The 21,339-nt window shown below is 33.2% G+C and overlaps 1 long non-coding RNA gene and 3 other non-coding genes across 4 annotated transcripts in view; 3 read left to right on the forward strand and 1 right to left on the reverse strand.

Annotated features, from left to right (window-relative positions):
- LOC116009366 overlaps nucleotides 1–1,989 on the reverse strand; it is a 4,380-nt gene extending 2,391 nt beyond the window's left edge. Inside the window, exon 1 of the long non-coding RNA XR_004096639.1 lies at nucleotides 1,738–1,989. This is a non-coding gene — a long non-coding RNA (uncharacterized LOC116009366). The remainder of the gene's footprint in view (nucleotides 1–1,737) is intronic.
- Nucleotides 1,990–2,972: 983 nt separating this feature from the next.
- On the forward strand, nucleotides 2,973–3,044 carry LOC116011504. The gene has a single exon (XR_004097055.1). It is a non-coding gene; the product is annotated as a small nucleolar RNA Z267 (small nucleolar RNA).
- Nucleotides 3,045–3,222: 178 nt separating this feature from the next.
- On the forward strand, nucleotides 3,223–3,306 carry LOC116011508. The gene has a single exon (XR_004097059.1). It is a non-coding gene; the product is annotated as a small nucleolar RNA R44/J54/Z268 family (small nucleolar RNA).
- A 268-nt stretch (nucleotides 3,307–3,574) lies between these two features.
- LOC116011525 lies at nucleotides 3,575–3,652 on the forward strand. Its single transcript, XR_004097075.1, has one exon. It is a non-coding gene; the product is annotated as a small nucleolar RNA snoR122 (small nucleolar RNA).
- The last annotated feature ends 17,687 nt before the right edge of the window (nucleotides 3,653–21,339 follow it).

Here is a 21,339-nt window from a genome sequence, read left to right on the forward strand (position 1 = left end):
TGATACAATACAGATTCTGCTACCAATATACTTAGTTATCTTATTTCCTAGTTTATTAGTAGTTGCCTATTTTACTTTAGGTACCAATATACTTAGTTATCTTATTTCCTAGTTTATTAGTAGTTGCCTATTTTACTTTAGGTAAGCATATTTTAGAATAGTGTTTCCTTATGTCTTAAGCTTTTAACTCCTATATATAGGGAGAATATTAGATTGTCTTGGTAAGTTGGAATTGAATAAAATCAAAAGGAAGTTTCTTCCACCAACTTCTCTCTCCCTCTCTCACTGTTATCAGCCACCATAGGTAAATCCTCTTCATCTGTCAACCACAGACCTGTGACGCGTAGTCAAAGTACTGAAACATATCAACTACATTACAACACAAGTACATAACCACAAGTTCAAAATAGGCTTGTAAACAAGCCGAGCCAAGCTCAAGCTCAAGCTCAATAAAAATATGATGGCTCGAGCTCGAGCCTTAAAATTGGAGCTCGAGCTAGGCTTGCCAAATTTTTATATAGCTCGAGCTTGAGTTCGAGTAAATATGCTTGAACTTCCAAGCTCGAGTTCGATCTATTTAACTTCATGCTTTAATATAAATCGTTGTATCCACTGTCCATACATAAATAATAAAAACTTGATAAAATTTAAAGACCAAAGTAAAATATAAAACTTATGTTCAAACCATAAAAACTTAAAACAAACAAAAGAAAAAAAAAAAAAAGTTCAAAGTCAAAACTTCAAATATTCAAAGTTTAAAGCACTCCAAATAAGTTGACATCAACTACAACAATAGTGGTCCTTGTACATTTCAAGATTCATAGCTAAATTTTGGTAGCAATAGGGAATGGGTCCAAATGTCCAATATCATCTTAACAATCATGTTTAGGAATTCAAGTATAAAACTAATCGACATAATTGAAACTTAACTTACTTTCATCAAAATAATAGATGAATTCTCTATGAACATAACTAATGAAAAACAATGATGAAAGTACGAAACCAGTGAGCACAACATAATCATACCTCAACAACCATAATATATTAATAAAAAAAAACCATATGAAGAGTAAGTACACTAACTAATAAACCTATTTCATACCTCAATTGTTTCATACTTTAACTACACTAACTAAAATAAAACAAATGCAGTAATGCATCAATTCATTTGACAGCAAACTGAGCAAAACAATAATGAAAATAGTACTACAAAGCTAGATATTCAACATGAATATCACAATCCCATGATCTCAGTTTGGGTATTTAAAGAAGAGTGTCAAAATCACATATCATACATAACATGAAGCATCATTTACTGAACCATCTATCCTTGTCCACAAAGCACTCCAGAGGATCACCCAAAAATATAGTTTTTGAATTTATTAATATAGTTTTCTTTCTTTCAAAAACAAAACAAAACAAAACAAAACAAATAGTAAGCATGTGAAACTCCACTAGCACCATAAACATTACAAATGTTCTTGTTCCTTTCTGAATTTTGAAAAAGAAGAACTCCACTAGCACAAAAAAAACAAAGATAAAGATGTACCCCATTGCTCCACCACACACCATTCCAAATTCCAATACAGAAAAATGATAAAGAAAATAGACGACGGAGTGAGCCAATTAGGGAGGGAGTACTGCGTACAAGCACAGACTACAGAGAAAGAAAATCGATGGAGTGAGGGAGGGACGAAGGCAGGCAGCGTTTCATAGATTTCAATGAAGAAGACATACCGTTGTCGTCGTCGTCGTCGGTCTTGACTGCTACTAGCGCCCTCGCCGGTGGCCTTGCTGTTCTGCTGGATTCTACAATCTGAGATATTTTAGGGATTTAGGGATTTTAGGTTTAGGTTAAGGTTAGGAACTTAGGATTTAGAAATTTAGATTTTAAGAATTATGAATTTGAAGGTTGAATTTTAATTTTTAATCGTTAAAGGGTTAGTTTAAAATATTTTAAGTTTGACTGTTTGAGTTTGGTTCGGTATTGACGTATTGTAACAAGGAGTTGATTTGAGCGGCTTGACGAGTCATAAATTTAAGATTTGGTATTGATGTACTGTAACAAGGCGGTTTGAGTTGACTCAAATTTAAACTTTATTGAACTGAAGTCAAGCTTTAATTGAGAGACTCGATTCATTTACACCCTTAGTTCAAAACTATAAAAATCTAACACAAATAAAATGTCTAGAATTACATGAAAGCCAAAGCGTGCTTCTTTTATTTCATTGAAGTTGACAAGTTTTTGCATAAACCATATTCAGAATGCATATTATTTAACTCTAGTGTATGATTAGTATAAAAATACTAAAATGTGCAATTTTAATTGCATATACATCATATGTAAATTGCAAACGTATTATATACTTGTAATTTATTTCACGTACAAAAATCATTAACTACAATTATTAAATTTGAAAATTATTTTTGAACCAAAATCCAACGTCGATTGTATACTTTACCGTCAATTTATGTTCAGAAAACAAAACAATTAGCCAATTAGGGGTAGCATTGGAAATATTGTAAACTACAGGGGTGACTGGATGAGTAACAAATTGTGTTATTATCCCCTAGGGCCTAGACGGCTAAACCCTAGCTTCGAACCCTCTGGATACTCTGCAGTCTTGTATATATTGTTCACCAGAACCATCTAATTGAACACCAAATCATAAGCCCGCTTGTTATAGTCCTTCGAAGTCTCCCTCTTTCTTGTGATCTATTTAATCTATTTATCTTTTTTGTTTTTAGTTTCTCAATGATTTTCAATCATCAAAATTCCCTACCCGTAATATATGGGTGTTTAGGTTTGCAGATGATGATGTTTTAGATTAATCTAACTCCTTCCGGGAAGGAGAAAGATGAAAGTGTCTTCAAAGGAAATCAGAATCTCTGATGCATTGGTTAAAATTTGATTGAATTATGTTTTACTCTACTCTTTTTGTTGTATAATTTTTTGCTATGTAGTGTTATGCCTTTTGCCTATGATGGCGTTAAATATACTTTGAGTATCTCACTCTGAAAAGAACCTAAATCTGAGGTATTTAAGGCGTAATTCACTGGTTGGTTTTTCTGATAATATGTTCTTGGCCTTTATCGTGGAATTGTATTCTTGTTGTTCTCGCGTATGCTAGTTAGTGTTTAAAACATGATTTGTTCTGTTGATTATGAAGCTTTTCTCCGCTATGGTTTTGAATGTTGTTTGCATTTCTGGTGAATGTAATCTGTGCATATGAAGATGAACAGACAGGGACATCAGCACTCCAAAGAGAATGATGATTTGTCAGATGGGAATCTCTCTGATGCACAGATTAATTCACATCTCTTAAATTGTTTGATGGGCTCTTTCTAATTTCTGTTGCCACTATTGTAATTTGAGATCTCATCATTTTGCATTTTTGCTATGGTTTCATTATGAAAAATTAGCTTGCAGCAAAAGTATTCCATTTCTTTTAATCATGGTATACTCTCTCTATGAGCATTTTTATGAAACAGAATTGTGAATATGCCAAGTATTTAATAACATATATTTAATTGATGTTATTATATGGCTTGTTAGCCCCCCCACCCAATTGTTTGCCTATGATGCATTCATATTGCACGTATTATCAGATCAAGGATGATGATACTTAAAATTGTCACTACCTCTGAGGCAAACCCACCCATGTATACATGCCTTCTTTAGATATAAGTTTATCCTTATTCCAACAATACTCTTTCACTTTGAAAAGTAGTATTGGTCTTACTTTCAAATCAATTTGAGTACTATTTTTTACATCTTTACAATTTTAACTCACTTTTAAATGAGAGTCTACATTTCACATATTAAAGAATTATTATTTTTAGTTAATGATGTTATTATTTAAATTATTAAAAATGATAAAAATAAAAAAGTAACAAAATTTCTCTCCCACTCATGATATTGTATTTTTCATCCCACTTTTTAAGACTTGCATAGGGTTATCAGATGAGAGTGATTTGTTTACCAAAACCGAATATTATGTGTACAACCCCACCACCAATCAACGCAGGCGTATTCCACAACTACAGAGTGAGAAGAGCAAATCTGTTAGTAGGCCATAGCTTTTGATCCTTCCAAGTCCAATCACTACAAGCTGGTGTGCGTTAGCTTTTAAATCTCTAACCTCAATCTAATATATATGTCCTATCTCTTATACTATTATAGCTCATATCAAAGTTAGCTAGTTTCTATTCACCTCATTCCTCTATCGTCGTAGTCAACGAATCTAATACAACGTACCTTATTTTTTATATGAATTTAATAAATTATCATTTTTATTTAATTAAACTCTTTTTTACTGATTTTGTTTAATTTGTTTATGATTCTGTAGACACAGAAAATTTGAAGCCGACAAATGGGCTGATTCGTATGTTATGGGCTTCATTTTTTATGTAATTGGGCTGATTATTGATTTATTTGGACTAATTAAATTGTCCAATTAAATTGGCCCAATTGCCCAAATTGAATATAATTAATGGCCGATGGACTCAAATTATAAAGATGGACTGATCCATATTTGGCCCGTCAGGAAATATTTATATATTTAAATTAATTATTTAATTTAAGTATGTGATAAGATATTCATATATTTAAATTAATTATTTAATTTGAATATGTGATAAGATTATGAATTTGGATGCAATGGTGGCTAAATACATTCTAGATAAATACTCATTTTATCCTAAATATTAATTGATAATATAAGGATAATATTGAAGAGTTTGAAGCCCATCAAAAGTCTCTCATATTCCCCCTATAAATAGAGCCCTTCATTCATTCTAAAGGACACACTTGAGGAATTGAAGAACTGAAGAAGCTCTGAATTGAAGAAATCAAGCCAAGCTAAAGTTGATTGAAGACCAAATATTCAAGTGTTCAAGCTAAGTTAAAGCGAACTTGAAGATCAAGCCATTTGAGTCCGGAAGCCTTTCAACGAAGATCAAGCAACAAAGCCCTTCTTTGAAGAACAAAGCTGCATTCCGGAGGCCCTTCAGTTAAAGTTTCAAGTCAAGTAAAGCAAGTGAAGAATCAGAGGATTTTCTAGATAGAGGATTTTCTAGATAGAGATCTGTACCCGCACAATTTTGAAATTCAAATATATATACTTTTCACTTTTTCTTCTTAACAGATTCAATTAAAGTTTCCAACTTGAGACTTTATTTGCTTTGATACTTTTAACTTAATTCTCTATTTGTTTCATTTTGTTTAATTATTTATTTTGCACGTGAATTCTTAAATTTGAAATTTGGTCTTCTAGAATGAATTTCTAATTTTCTTATGAATTTGGTATTTGGATGAATTTTTTTATATAATAATTTTTTTAAGAGAGGGAAAATGGTGCTTGCATAAGATGATTTTTTTTTATATAATTTTTTAACAGTAGGAAACCATGCTGGCAAAAGATAGATTTATTGTGGGGTCCACACGATAAAAAAAAAAAGTCTTAGTTAGTGTACTTCTCACAAAAGAAAAAAAGAGTCTTAGTTAGTGTACTTCTTGCATGCCGATAATGTCCAGCAAGCACGTGAGCCGCACGGTCCACACGATAAAAAAAAAGTCTTAGTTAGTGTACTTCTCGCAAAAAAAGAAGTCTTAGTTAGTGTACTTCTTGCATGCTGACAATGTCCAGCAAGCACGTGAGCCGCACGGTCCACACGATAAAAAAAAAGTCTTAGTTAGTGTACTTCTCGCAAAAAAAAAGAGTCTTAGTTAGTGGACTTCTTGCATGTCGACAATGTCCAGCAAGCACGTGAGCCGCACAGTCCACACGATAAAAAAAAAAAAAAGTCTTAGTTAGTGTACTTCTTGCATGCCGACAATGTCCAGCAAGCACGTGAGCCGCACGCGCCTACTGCATTAGAGTGGCTGCCAATTTCATTTTTTCTTTTTTTTTTCATTCTCTCTACTCCCTCTCTTCATTGTTAGACCATTTATCTGTTGGGTTAGGTTTCCCTCCTATGTGGTAAATAACTCATGTTTGAACCAAACTTTTTTTTATCCACTACATTTTTTTGGGAATTCCGCTTAAGCCCTAATTATTATTATATTATATATATATATATATATATATATATATATATATATATATATATATGTTAATAGGGATTATGAATTGTGAGGCGGCAGCATGTGAAACCAATTCCAAAATTGTGTAATAGGAAACCAATTCAAATTCCCTTTTTTGGGTTTATTCTCCCAATATATTTATATGCCTTAAGGGATTATGGATGACTTGACCATCCAAACCAAACCAGTGAAGGGGGATGTGGGCAGAAGGGAAGCATTTTTGTTCGGCGATAAGGCCGTGAAACTTTGTGCATTGTGTGGGGAACGGTACTTGCAGTAGATGGATTTTGTGTGGGGTCCACACGATATAAAAACAACCAAGCAGTCTTACTTGGTGTACTTCTTGCAAACCGGCAATGTCCAACAAGCGCGTGAGTTGCACGCCTGCACCTGCACGTGCCCACTAGCCTATTTTAATAATATTATCTACGTTGTAAATTGTCTGTTGTCCATCATTTCATAGATTTAAATGAAATTTTCATAGATTTGTGAGCTCAAATTCCAAAACTAACCTCTCAAATTCACAAATAATTTTCATCTTAATGGCATAAGTTATAAATATACATTCTTGTCCCATCTTCCATCACCTATATAGCTAGTAAAGTCTCGTCGTTGTCCGTGCCGCTGAAATGTTTTCTTATCTGGTATCAGTTAGCTAAATAATTATTCTTGTCATCTGTCCGTACCACCGTCGTGTCGTTGTCCGTGCCGCTGAAATAAAGCAACAATCTCGTCGTTGTCTGTGCCGCTGAAATGATGCAACAAGGCGGTAGCAAACGTGGCTTTATCTCGTCGTTGTCCGTGCCGCTGAAATGATGCAACAAGGCGGTAGCAAACATGGATTTAATATTAAGTGTCAACTTTTATTCTTGTCATCTGTCCGTACCACCGATATTAAGTGTCAACTTTGTTCTGACTTCGGTCACGTGACATCCAATTGTAGTATCTGTTCATAGCTACTTTCTCAACCTACTGAAGCACAACGAGTCAACAGTTGCCTCCACTAAGGCTCAAACCCACCCCCATCATCTATGTGAGAGTGTTAATCGGGACACCATGTGCTACTTGACCACAGGGTCTTTGGCATCCAATTGTTTTCTACGCTTTAGAAAATCGTGTTTCATTTGTTATAGTTACGTTTTGGTCATGTGTCGGCCGATTGTTCTCGATGCTTTGATGTTCAATGCCAACTTTGTAATGGTTTTGGCCACATGACACTCAATTTTGTTCTGCGGTTTGAAAAGCGATATCTCATTTGTTCTAGTTTTGGTCACGTGGCAACCAATTATGTTTGGCGTCGTTCAAGGACTTCGGATCCTCAAGCTAATTTGGTGTTTCAGAACGGTTTGGGTGCCTCATCAAATTCTCATACTTGGTTACCGGACACCGGAGCTACACATCATGCAACTCTGGACATAGCTGCCCTTTCTACCTCGAAGAAGTACACTAGTAATGACACTTTACGTGTCGATGATGGTATGTGCATATCTATTAGTCGTGTTGGTCATGCTACTTTTAATACCCCATCTAGGTCTCTTAAGTTATGTAGGGTCTGTTTACTAACAGAAAACTGTTTTCTGTTTTTCAATTTTTCAGTTTTCATTCTCTGTTTTCCATTCACTATTTTCTGTTTAGAAAACTTGTTTACTAACACTTATTTTTTCAAATTTATTTTTTTTAGATTAACGTTATAAAATTAACAATAAATAAAAATATATCCGAACAAATAACCTATTAAGTAGTTCACATAAAAATTTACTTTAGATAATATTAATATTTTTTGAGTTAATATTTAAAATATCTTTGGATATACTAATTTGAATGACATGTATATAATATATAATTTTTATTTTGAACTCTGATATAGTAATATATGTGAAATTTCGATATCCGATATCGGGACAAAACTTGTATCTGATATAACATAATTAAAAATATCCGAACGAATAACCAATTGAGTTCAATCAAAATATAAAACCTAGTATATATTTCAATTTTTAATTTTGATAATGTGAATGATGTATAATTTTAAACATAAGCAAATAAGTTATGTTTAAATAAGTAATGTAAGTAGAAAAGATAGAAGATGACAATGAATGTAATCATAGTAATGAACACATATGTAAGTATATAATCGTGAGAATGTAGTTATAGTGACATATAGTCTAATAGATGATAGCTGATTCTGTTTTCCATTTAGAAAACAATTTTTAATAGTGTTTCAGTTTTCTAGAAAACTGGAAAATTATTTCCTGTTTTCAAAATGAAAAACTGTGCTAGTAAACATGTTTTCTGTTTTATATTTTCTAATTTTCTAAATTTCCAGAAAATTGAAGAAAATTTCTAGTTAATAAACATGCCCATAATATTCTCCATGTTCCTGGTTTGTCAACATCTTTACTGTCTGCTCAAAAGTTTGCATCAGATAATAAAGTGTTTTTTGAGTTTCACCCCTCCTTTTTTGTTGTAAAGGATATCACCACCAAGGAAATCCTTCTGCAGGGCAGTAGCTCTGGGGGGGTCTATACTCTTCCTACTCCAGTTTTCTCTTCTTCTGCCTTTCTGTCAGCTCGCTTCTGCGTCAGTTTGGCATAACCGACTAGGTCATCCTAATCATCGTGTCCTTAGTCACGTTCTTCAGTCATGTTCGGTTAGTGGCTCTAGGAATAATACTCATGATAGTTCTAGTTTGTGTAATGCGTGTCAATTGGGAAAATCTGCGCATTTTCCTTTACCACGTGTTGAGTCGTCTAGTTTGAATATTATTGATTTAGTATATACTGATATTTGGGGTCTAGTTCCTTTATTATCTACAAATGGTATTAGGACTCTATGTATTTGAGTCAGATTACATTCAAGCATATAAGCATATTTCGATCGCGTTTCTAAGCTTTCAAAATCCAAATCATCATAATGGCATCAAACAAACAAACATATGCAAGGATTAAAGAAAACATGTGGTGTGCAAACCTCCTCCGGCTTGAGATAGTGTGCTCAAACTCAAATCTGGTCATGGAAAAATATTTATACTCAATGAAAATGGAAATGAATAAAGTTAAGCAACCTTAATTTAATTTGGTGTAAAGAGAATAAAATTTGTTCCAAATTTGATTCACACTATATAAGACAAACTTAAATACAGTAATGCATGAATCAATATAAGCACCTGGGAGTCATGGAATAAGCACTCAAGTGTTTGTTTGTTGACTACAGAGCGTTGATATTAATTATACAAATAACAACACATCAACCAGGGCCTTATAGAGCTTTTTCTCGTCCCGGGGGATAAGTCGGAGGATTAGACGAAAATTGATTTTATTACTAAACAATAATGAGAAATAGGAGAAATACCAAAGAAGAATAGAAATATCCAAATGCTAGAATTGTTCTTTGTTTTTGAGAATATTCATAGTGTAATTTTAATAGTCAAATAATAACCTGCATTTTATTCAAAATTATGAATTACCGATTCTTTTTTTTTAGCAGAATCTTTATTATGTTAATCTCCATTACATTAGTTAGAATCTTTTTGAACATTATGGTTGCTTGAATTCCGGATCGGTTTTGTTGTTGTTGTTGTTGCTGTTGTTGTACATTTCTTTTCCCATATTGAATGAATTAAGAATTTTTTTTTTCTTATTTTACTACTAACTTTTTACTGATTATTATTAGTATTATTAATTAGTAATTTTTTTCTTTTTCTATTGTTTGGGCGGAAGTATTTGGGCGAGCATGTAGGGAAGGAGGATTTTGTTTTTAATAATAGTATAGATTATTATTGTTGTTGTTATTATTGTGTAGGGGTATAATTGTCTCTATACTCATTATTCCTTACAATTCAAAATCCAACAAAACAATGGAATTTATATTTCCAGTAATTTCTTTTTCACCAACTAAACAATAGAATCTATTTTCCTGAAATTTATTTTTCTTTGAATTTCAATTTCATTTTCCTTCAAATATTTTTCAGCGAACCAAATGGACGGTAAAATTCCACCCCTTTGCAAACAATTCATTTTTCAATGGAAAATGTTTTCCATCCAACCAAACAACATAAAACAACATCTTCCTCCACTTTTAAGAAAACCTTATCCATGAAAAATATTTTCCATCCAACCAAACACCGCCTTAACGTTTTCAAGGAACATGCAAAATATGTAAATTAATGGCCGATTGTTATACTGTGGACCATGGTTCGAAAACGACAGCTGTTACATTTTAACAAATTTCGTATTTTGTGTGTGTTCAAAATAAAATAAAACTACAGTGTATCTAAAATGAAATTGTGTCTTGTGTGTATATTATCAAATGAAACTGTAATTGAATTAAAATTATACTTTAGTTGTGTTGAAATGAAACGGTAGTATGTATAAAATGAAACTAAATAACATGTCTCATATATTAAGTGTATATTGTCAAATAGAAGTGTAGTTGAATAAAAATGATACTTTAGTTTTATTAAAATGAAACTACAAAATGTATAAAAAGAAACTAAATAATATGTCTCATATATTGAGTGTATATTGTGAAGTCAAACTGTAGTTACATCGAAGTGATGTTGTAGTTGTGTTGTAATGAAACTATAGTGTATATAAAATGAAACTGAATATCAACTTCACACATTTGAGTATATATTGTCAAATGAAATCGTAGTTGAATTAGAATTATAATTTAGTGGTGTTGTAATAAGACTAAGTGTGTATAACATGAAATTCAATAACATATCTCACTATAATAAGAATATTGTATGTATAATGTTGAATGAAACTATAGTTAAAAGAAAATGAAACTGTAGTTGTGATGAACTTAAACTACAATGTATATAAAATGAAACTAAATATGTTATACAACTAGAGCTAATTACGCAGAACGGGTGCCGTTTCTTTTCATTAAAAGAAATGATACCGTTTTGGACTATGGTCCATAATAAGATTTGCCATGAATGGCTTGATGGGCTGGTTTTTTAATATCAAAGCTTTGGGCAATGAAATATATATATGTTGATGGGAGGGGAGCTTTTGTAACACAAATTTTACTGTGCCCACTGTGGAATGTGCATCAAAATGATTGTTGTTTTGATTAATGAAAACAAACGGCTGAAACGACATTCGTTCCGCACAATTGCAGTTCCCTTTCAACACAACTGCAATTTATTTTCAACACAATTGCAGTTCCTTTTCAATATAATTGCAGTTTCATTATATTTGACATTATACACTCAAATATGTGAACACAACTACAATTTCTTGTATAATACACTGCAGTTTTCTTTCAACACAACTACAATATCATTCGATATAACTACAGTTTCATTGAACAATATACACCCAAAAATGTGAAACTGTTATTCAGTATCAGTTCAACACAACTGCAGTTCCCTTTCAACACAACTGCAGTTTCTTTTCGATATAACTGCAATACCAAAAAATGTGAATCTGTTATTCAGTATCAGTTCACCACACTGCAGTTTCCTTTCAATACAACTGCAGTTCCTTTTCGATATAGCTGCAGTTTCATTCGATAATATAAAAACATATTTGATGCAGTATCTTTTGAGATAAACTGTAGTATCCGTTGCGGAGCTTCGTCACGACTAACGGCCGCTGTTTCTCCCACTTACTGAAACGACGTCGTTTTGTGACCATGGTCCACCATATAACGACTGCTTTTGTAAAATATTCTCTTGCACAACTTGATTTTTTGCAAGAGAAATGCAAGAGAAAGAAAAAGACGTGTGGAGACACACTTTCAGCGTTTACAAAATGTGCTTGCTAGGCACTTTAGAGTAGTAGCTAGTTGGTCGGTTGTTATGCCATGGACCCGGATCCACCTTGGAAGGTGGACCCAAGTTCATGTTCACAATTTTAGTACTCTATGCCCATAATTTTAGAACTATATGTGCACAATTTTTGAACTCTATGTTCATAATTTTTGAACACTATATTCTTAATTTTGAACTGTATGTTCACAATTTCAGAACTCTATGCTCACAATTTCATAATTCTATGTTCACAATTTCAGAACTCTATATTCACAATATCAGAACACTATATTCAATAGCATAACACAATTTTTGAATCTATATAACAAAATTGTGAATACAGAGTTTAAAAATTGTAAATATTGAGTAATATAATTTTGTATATTGAGATTTAAAATTGTGAACTTAAACATTCTAGTTAGGATTCAAAACTAGAACCCAATATCTAGTTTTAGGTTATTAAAATCGCAAATCGAAACTCCAGGTTCCGGTTCTGAACTGAAAAATACATTAATTGTTGAATTTATATTATTTTAAAAATAAAGAATTGAATTAAAAAAATAGAGTTGGGCTATTTGTACCACTTGAATAAAAAATAAAAAATTGAATTAACCAGACTTTATATTGGGCTCAATAGAGTTGGGCTATTTGTACCACTTGAATTATTTTCTTGTCTGGTTCGAATTGACCAATTTGGTGTCGTGGACTCCTTAATTTATTTTGGCCCACTATAATTTGAATGACAAATTTTATTGTGGACAATGGTCCATGTAGCAGCATGGGGCAAATTATTGCATGGACCATCGTCCACACAACTGTGTGGACCAAAAATAAAAAGTACATTATTTTTATACTGAAAGTACATTATTTTTGTACTGTAGATATATTATTTGATAGTATATATCAAATAATGTATTTTCAGTACAAAAATAATGTACCTAAAATAATGTACAATAGTGAGAGGCACATGTCAACATTACTTATTATGAAAAATGTATTACTTTTTCTCTTATAAGTAACAAAAATTATATTTTTGATTAGTGTTATATTTGAGCATATAAGTGTGAGATTTGTACATATAAGTATGACATTTGCATGGTGCTTTGACCAGACCCGACCCGTCTCACGAATAAGGATCCGTGAGACGGTCTCACACAAGTGTGACCCATTAACTGAAAATATTAATCTATACTTATTCATAATACATGGACGTCATAATTAGCATAATATTAATCTATACTATATATAAAAACATAAGAATAGTAAATGCATATTTTAAATTTTAAACAATAGTAAAGGTAAATTAAAAATAGAATGAAAATATTTCAATAATAATATTCTACATCATTAATTAAAAATAGAATAGAAATTAGGTAAAAATACCAGTGGATCTATTATTCTAATTGACTAATTAATTGAAAATAAAAAAAAAATCGACTAAAAATGAATCTGATGTTACTAATTGATTGAATATATAAAAGGAAATGAATATTAATAATTGACTGTAAATAAAAAAAATATCCATAATTAACTAAAATAAAAAAGGAAATGGTCATATCATTGCAATTTAATTAAATAAGGAAAACATTATACATCATAAATAATAAAGGCATATTATAAACAATATTAAAGATAAATTAAAAAAGGAACGGAAATAAAAAATGAAACGTAAATATTTCAATAATAATATTCTACATTATCAATTAAAAATGGAACGAAAATTAGGTAAATATTACTATGTAATTCTTTTCATTTTTCCTAGATAAGGTTGCCTGATATTAATTTACATATAACAATCGGCACTAATAATTAAAAAAAATTTAAAAAAAAATAGAAGAACTGTCGGAGACGTCTGTTTTTTTTTTAATTTTATTATTATTATTATTATTTTATTATTTTAATTAAAATTATTTAAAAAGTTTATTTTAAAATTAGTAACCACCATGTCATCACAATTGTAGGTAAACAGGTCAATTTGGATTTTTTTTTTTTGAAAACATGTCAATTTGTACTTAATTGCATGAGTTTATATAGTTCAGGAATCCAATTGCATTATTTTTGAGTTCGATGGCCTAATTACAGTTTTGTGTGTAGTTCAGTGGTTTATTTGACCATTATTCCGAGAAAAATGATATTACTAATTGATTTAAAATATAAAAAGATCGTAATCTATATTCTATACTATATATAAAAGTAAAATCCTCCTATTTCATTCCCCGCCTAAACTTTTGTAGTCAATTAATGAAATATTTTATTGGTCAAATAATTAATAAAACTTATTTGTTAAGAAAATGTAAAATAGAAATTAACTAATATCTATAAATTGATAATATGTATACTCACGTATCAACACTATTAATAAAAGTAAAATCATTTATGGGGAAAAGAAAATGATATTACTAATTGACTGAAAATTATTTAAAAACTTTAATAGTTAATTATACTTTCCTTTTGAAAACTCTAAGTTATTTAAACTTTAAAAAAATTAATTGAACATGGGTTGTTAGATTTTTATAATAATCAAAATTAATTCATTCAAATATGGAGGAGGAAGATAAAACTAAATGCAATATGGGGAAAATGAATATACTTAAAGTATAAAAGTATAATTACACATATATTAGTGTAATTGACTAATAATAATTGCCGAATAATTATTATGATAATTAAGTTAAGCATTGGTCGTTGAATTTATTTTTATAATAATTACAATTAACTTATTTCTCATTTTCTCATATTTATTTTAGTAATAATATAATTAATATAAGTCATAATATAATTATATAAGTCATATTACTTATAGATCTTTTAAAGATAATTTTAGACAAACAAGTCATATATTATTCAATTAATTGAGTAATATTTTTGTACTAATCTTATAATCAAATAAATGTACACGTTCAATATTAGAATTTTTTATAATTTCATCTTTATTTTTATTATCTCAATATATAATAAAAAAAATTTATCCACGCCCGGATAATTGGACAATTATTTGTTCTAATTCAAAGGAAAACATCAGAAAACATAATCGATCCAATCAATTTCATCAATTGTGCTATATAATATTCGATGTTATAATATATATAATTGTATATTGATCCAAATATTCTCTAAATATTATAACAAATCATTCCGTGCAACGCACGGGCGAAAATACTAGTAATGATAATAATATTGTTTACAATCAGATTTAATTTAGGGCCAATTTTTGGGCTTTTTTGCGGCCAATTTTTTTTGTGGCATTTTGGGCCTTTTTTTTTAGTGAAATTTGGGGCAAATTTTAGGTTATCAGCACAACTGTCTCCTCAATTCACATTCTCCAGTCTTGTGTGCGTGTGGGATGTGGCTGCGTCGAAGCAGTGAGGGTGCGGTGAGGTGGAGAACGGCGCGGCGTTGGTAGGAGGCGACTGGCGAGGCTGGCGGCGAGGGCAGAGGCGGCAGCGACCGGAGGCAGCGCGGCGCGGCGGAGGCGAAGGCGAAGGCGCCGAGTGAGGCGGCAATTGGCGGGCGGCGCAGCGCGGCGAGGCGGCGCGGCGAGGGTAGAGGCGGCAGCGACTGGCGATTGCTGTTGTGCTTGCTTTTCAGTTTGTAGTTTGGCAGGGAGGAAGGGAGGAAGAAGGCACGGGAGGAAGAGGAAGAGGAAGAGGAAGAGGAAGAAAAGAGAAGGGCAAATTAGTCTTCACAACCCAATTTTTCTCCCCAACAGCACCGGAAAACAAAATCCTTGGGTATAGCTCGGATTTTGTTTTCCTCCAAAATGAGGAATTGTAGTTCCAATGGAAAACAAGTTCTAGTGAACCAAACATCAGAAAATTACAATTTCGGAACTACTTCCCATGGAAGTGCACTTCCTGCGAACCAAACATGACCTTAGAATGCAGGCAACTATTGCACCCTTTGAAAAAGTGTAGATTTGAATGAAGGCAGTTGACTTGTTATTCTAAGAGTGAAAAAATAATTGAGTGGCTCATAGCATACCATCACGATTTTAAATAGGTCTTTGGGGCTAGTTGAGGCAAAGCTGGTGAGCCCTTGGCATCGGTCCCATTCGTTAGGGCAATTTAAGAGTCATAAGACTTGTGACAATATATCATTTTGTTGCTTGCTTGAGTTTAGTTTGTTTTGAGTGACTTGATCTTTTTGGTATTTCCTTATGTTTAGTTGAATGGGCTTGCCCACTCTCACCTCTCTATGAATACAAGGTAAGGGGAAGCATAATGAAGATAATGAAGACTGGCTTTGTAGTGCCGGGTTACATAGCAATGTTGGGGGCATGCAGGGTTGTGCAAAGTTTAGTTAAATTTCGGTTAATCAATCCAACTGACAAATTTTGGTTAATCATTTTTTAACCGAAAAATTTTGGTTCCGTTAATAGTAATGTTGCAAACATTAGGTGCCAATTTTTCGGAGCCTAGGCGCCCGATTTTTTATTTATTATTATTATTTTTTTTTTTGCTCTTAAGTTCTAATATTTAATTATCTAAAAGTCTAAAACTACTGTAAAAGTGTAAAATACATATAAAATTATTAATTATAATTTATAATTGTAATTCACTAATTTGAATACATAAAATCTTAAATTTTCAATACAAAATAAGTAAATAACTTATAACGTAATAGTTAATAGTTAATAGTTAATGAAGTTATAAACATTAAAGGAATTATCAAACTTCTAATTTCTAAATCATAGATTCATAGGTCAGACTGAATAGACTTAATCTTACGATTAAACACGCGCTCAACCATGACACGAAATTTATCAAATATGGAATAAAGATCAGACTTTAGCTTCATACGATAATACCAATAATACCAAGTATAACGGGAATGGTCATCAACAACCAATAATACCAAGTATAACGGGAATGGTCATCAACAAAAATAACGAAATAACGATAACCATCACATGATAAAACAGGAGCAAGGCCCCAAATGTCAGTATATATCAAATCCAAAATATCTGAACTAGAAGTATCAATACGAGATAAAGGAAAACGTGCAGACTTGCCTGATTGACAAGCACTGCAGAGACCCGAATTACAACGAGATAACGACTGAGACACACTAATAGAACGAGAACGTAAAATAGAACTAAGAACCCGGTCATGCGGATGACCGAGACGACCATGCCACGTAGAAGCTGAAGCACGGGCAGAGAAAAATGCAGACGGAGACGAACTAGACAACGAGACCGGCAGAGTATAGAGACCTCCCGAGCTACTGCCCCGCAGCAGGATTTCCTTGGTTCGAATATCCTTCACAGTAAAAAACGAGGGGTGAAACTCAAAGAAGACATCATTATCAGCAATAAACTTCTGAACCGATAAGAGAGAAGTAGAAAGAGACGGAACACGAAGAATATGAGACGATTTAAAGGAACGAGAAGGGGTACAAAAAGAGGCACGACCAACATGACTAATAGGAAGTCTCATACGATCACCAACACGCAGAGTGTCAGTGCCAATATATTCTTCAGGAGCTGATAACGCAGCAATATCAGGAGTAACATGATGTGTTGCACCCGTGTCCGAAACCCACATACGCGAATCAGACGAACCATCATTAGAATAGGACAAATTAGCCCTTGGTGCTACTGCTTCATTAAATCTGTCATAGCAAGCAGCAGCAGAATGCCCCGAACGGCCGCAAATCTGGCACACCACTCGACCGGCACCGCCGTAGCCGCCACAACCACGCGAACCTCCGCCACGGCCAGCCGCTCCACGACCATACTGACCGCGACCTCGGTTGCCACTACCGGCAGCACCACGTTACCTAGTCTGCTGCTGTCCACCACGAGGAGGCCGACGTCCACCACCGCCGCGCTGCACACTGTAAACAGCCGGCGATCCACCACTACCGTAACCATCATCATCAAGAAACTGTTGTGCGCCCAGATGATCAGCCAACTCTTGGAGAGTCACCGGAGTCCCACGAACAGAGAGAGTCGACGCCAACGAACTGAACTCCGGTCGCAGTCCCCGAAACACGTACATATTCTTCTCATCAAGGGTGACTGCTCGGCCGGCCAACGTGAGCTCCTCCACGATCACCTTTGCACGCCCAATGTAATCGGCGATGGACATATCACCTTGCCGGAGTCCATGGAGCTGGCCGGTCAGGTTAAGGACCCGAGCACGAGTAGACGAAGCTAACTCCTGAGTCACCGTATCCCACAAACTCCGACTGGTGCGACAGCCAACAGCTAGCGGCATGACTTCATCAGCAAGGGAAGAGACCAACATGGAGAGTAGAGCTTGATCCTGACGCCGCCACGCAACATACGTCGGATTCGCCATGGGTAAGGCACCCTCTGAAACTGCTGGCAACGTCGCAGCAGGAGGAGGATTCGTACCGTCGACAAAGCTCATAAGATCATGACCAACAAGAAACGGAACCACCTGTGTTCTCCAGAACAGATAATTCCTAACGTAAGCTTGATACTAATAAAGTGATGCATGTGCCGTGGACAACGAGTGCACAACCGACGAAATAGAAGAAACCTCCGAGACACTACGTTCGGATGACGCAACGGAAGGATCAGCCATGGGATCACAAACAAAGAAAATAGCAAAACCCTAGGCTAACTGATACCAGATGAGAACGTGAGATTGTATTAACTATTAACAACTAATTTACAGAGTCTGATAGATGGTATATATACAATAGAAACACAGAATAACTAGGACACTAAATCATAATATGACTTGGACTCATAGAGTCCTAACACATGGCTCCAATGCTCCATGCAAAGTGCAAACTTCAAAAATCAAAAGTCCAAAATAAAGATTACACTTTGAAAAGCATTATTATCACCCCTTACCATATTAGGAGTAACTAGTAAAATACCTAAATCAAATAAATCAATATATACAATTAAACAAATACACGAACAAAATAACAATATGAGTCTACACTCTACAATCTACATACAATTAAACTAATAACATATTAACAATTTAACATTATGATGTGTTATGCACTTATGCTTATAATATTTCTATTTTCTTCGCATATTATTCTCAAATCTCAATTAGGGACTTCATATTACTATATTAGTATATTTAACAATCTACAAGTCTACAACACGTCAAAACAAAGTACAAATTACATTTTCACAATATAACTTTTTCATTTGTCATTTTCACAATCTACAAACTACAAACTGCAAACTAATGAACTACAAAGAGCAAAGGCACCATACAAAGCAACAAGCCAACAATGCACAAATTCATCATTTACAAAATTACAAGTTACAATTTACACTCTATATTTATTATTTAACATTTATCAATCCAAATCCATATTACAATATTATTTATTACTATATTAGTATATTTAACAATCTACAAGAGTACAATAATCTACAAGACTTAAAAGAAAAAAATCCAAATTAGATTTAACAATCCAAATAAAATTTAAGATTTAAAAGAAAAAAAAACAGAAATTCGAGTTGGACAGTGCAGTCTGCACTGAGCAACTCTGGATGGTGTTACCTGACTCGACCGCCGACGGCGGCGTGCAGTGGCGGACAGGTGGAGGTGATGGCGGCATGCGACGGCGGCAGACGAGTGGAGGTGACAAATGCGGCTCTCCCTTCGCGATTTCAGTAGCCTGCGCCTGATTCTTCTTCGCAATTTCAGCGATTAAAACCAAATAAGGGTTTAGTTGCCAAAACGACGTCGTTTTGGCGACTAAACCTTAAAAAAAAAAAAATCCAGTTCCCATTGGCAGGCCGGCTGGGCGGTCTAGGCGGTCGCCTAGCCGAACGGCCGCGGAGGAGGCCGATTCCGGCATTCCTCATCGCGGCCGTTCGGCACCTAGGTGCGATTTTTGCAACACTGGTTAATAGTTAAAAGTTTTATAGAATTTCGGTTAACGGTTAATTCGGTTCGAAATTGTCGATTAACCGAAGTTATATATATATATATATATATATATATATATATATATATATCTAAAATTTCCTAAAACTCCTTGTTCAAGATCTGCTCCGCCTCTACGCTTTAAAGTATGTTGTCGTGTTGCATCTCTAAGCTTCAAATCTGCGGCAACAAATCTCTGCTCCATCCTCCGCACGACCCCACTCTACTCTGCTCAAGGCTCCATGGCAACATGACTAAGTTTTCCACCATAGCACCCTTACTGCTCTACTCAATGACGAACTCCCAAGCGAACTACACCTTTATGTTTTATTTATTTATTTCACTAACCCATTGCCATGACAGCTCCCATCGTCACCTACATTGACAAACTTTTCATTTCAAAAGAATTGGTATAGACTGGTGAATATGGAAGAAATACAAAGAGATTGCATCATCATCAATAAGCTCAATGTCTACTGCTCTGTGTATACTTGGCATTTGGTGTGTAGCACCTCAGAATTAATTATACCTAAAAAGGTAATTTTATTTATAATTTGAATAATTTTTAAATTTGTTAAAAAAATTTGGTTAATCGGGTAACTGACCGAATAATCAAATTTTTTTCGGGTTCGATTAATTTGAAAAATAGAAATTTCTATTCAATTAATAGTTAAAGGGTTTGAAAAGTTCAGTTAATTCGTTTGGCTTAACTGACCCATTAACTGAATGCACATCTCTAGAGACATGGATTGCGTAGATAAAGATTGTAAGTGCATTCACGATAGTCTTTATATCATTAAGACCATTTTTGGTCTCTTGTACAAGTTTTTGAAAAAAAAAAATTTACTATTTTATAATCATTAAGGTATCATACAAATCATGATTTAATTTTGGGAAAAAAGACACTTTATTTTGCGATTATAAGCCTTAGTTGGACCACTAAAATTGTTACAAAATAAGTCCCCACAAAATTATTTATACTTTCTGAATCCTCAACAGACAGTGAAGATTTACTTGATTGTATGACTATGATTATATCTCTAAAATCCTCTTAAAATTCTAGACAATCATATATGAATTCTATAATGTTTTATAAGATTTTATAAACCTCTACACTTACATATATATATATATATATATATATATATATATATATATATATATATATATATATATATATATATAAAATCGTGTTCAAATGAGAACGGTGCGCCTAAGAGAGAACTTAGAACACATAACATCCCTTCCATACGGGAGAGTCACTACATGTCATATGAGCACAAGGTGCTTGGCTCCTTCTTTTGTTATATATATTTCGTATATATATTTGTTATTTTGGTTGTACCAAAATTGGTTGGAATTAATTTTTGTAATTAAATTCCATATTTTGGATAAATACATATCATATATATTTTGTATATCGATTTATTCACCAATTCTCAACATTGCTTTAATTAAATTGTACATTTTATTACAAATTGATATATTACCTCTGTCTCATTTTATCTGTCTTACTTAGTTATTCATTAGTCACACTAACTATTTTTTCTTTGTTTATTTTCTTTAGTATTTTTTTTTACTTATTTTTAAATTTGATTTTTTATGTTTAATAGTACTTTTAGTGT

This window comes from Ipomoea triloba, chromosome 2 (genome assembly GCF_003576645.1).
Source record: "Ipomoea triloba cultivar NCNSP0323 chromosome 2, ASM357664v1".
Classification (NCBI taxonomy): Eukaryota; Viridiplantae; Streptophyta; class Magnoliopsida; order Solanales; family Convolvulaceae; genus Ipomoea; species Ipomoea triloba.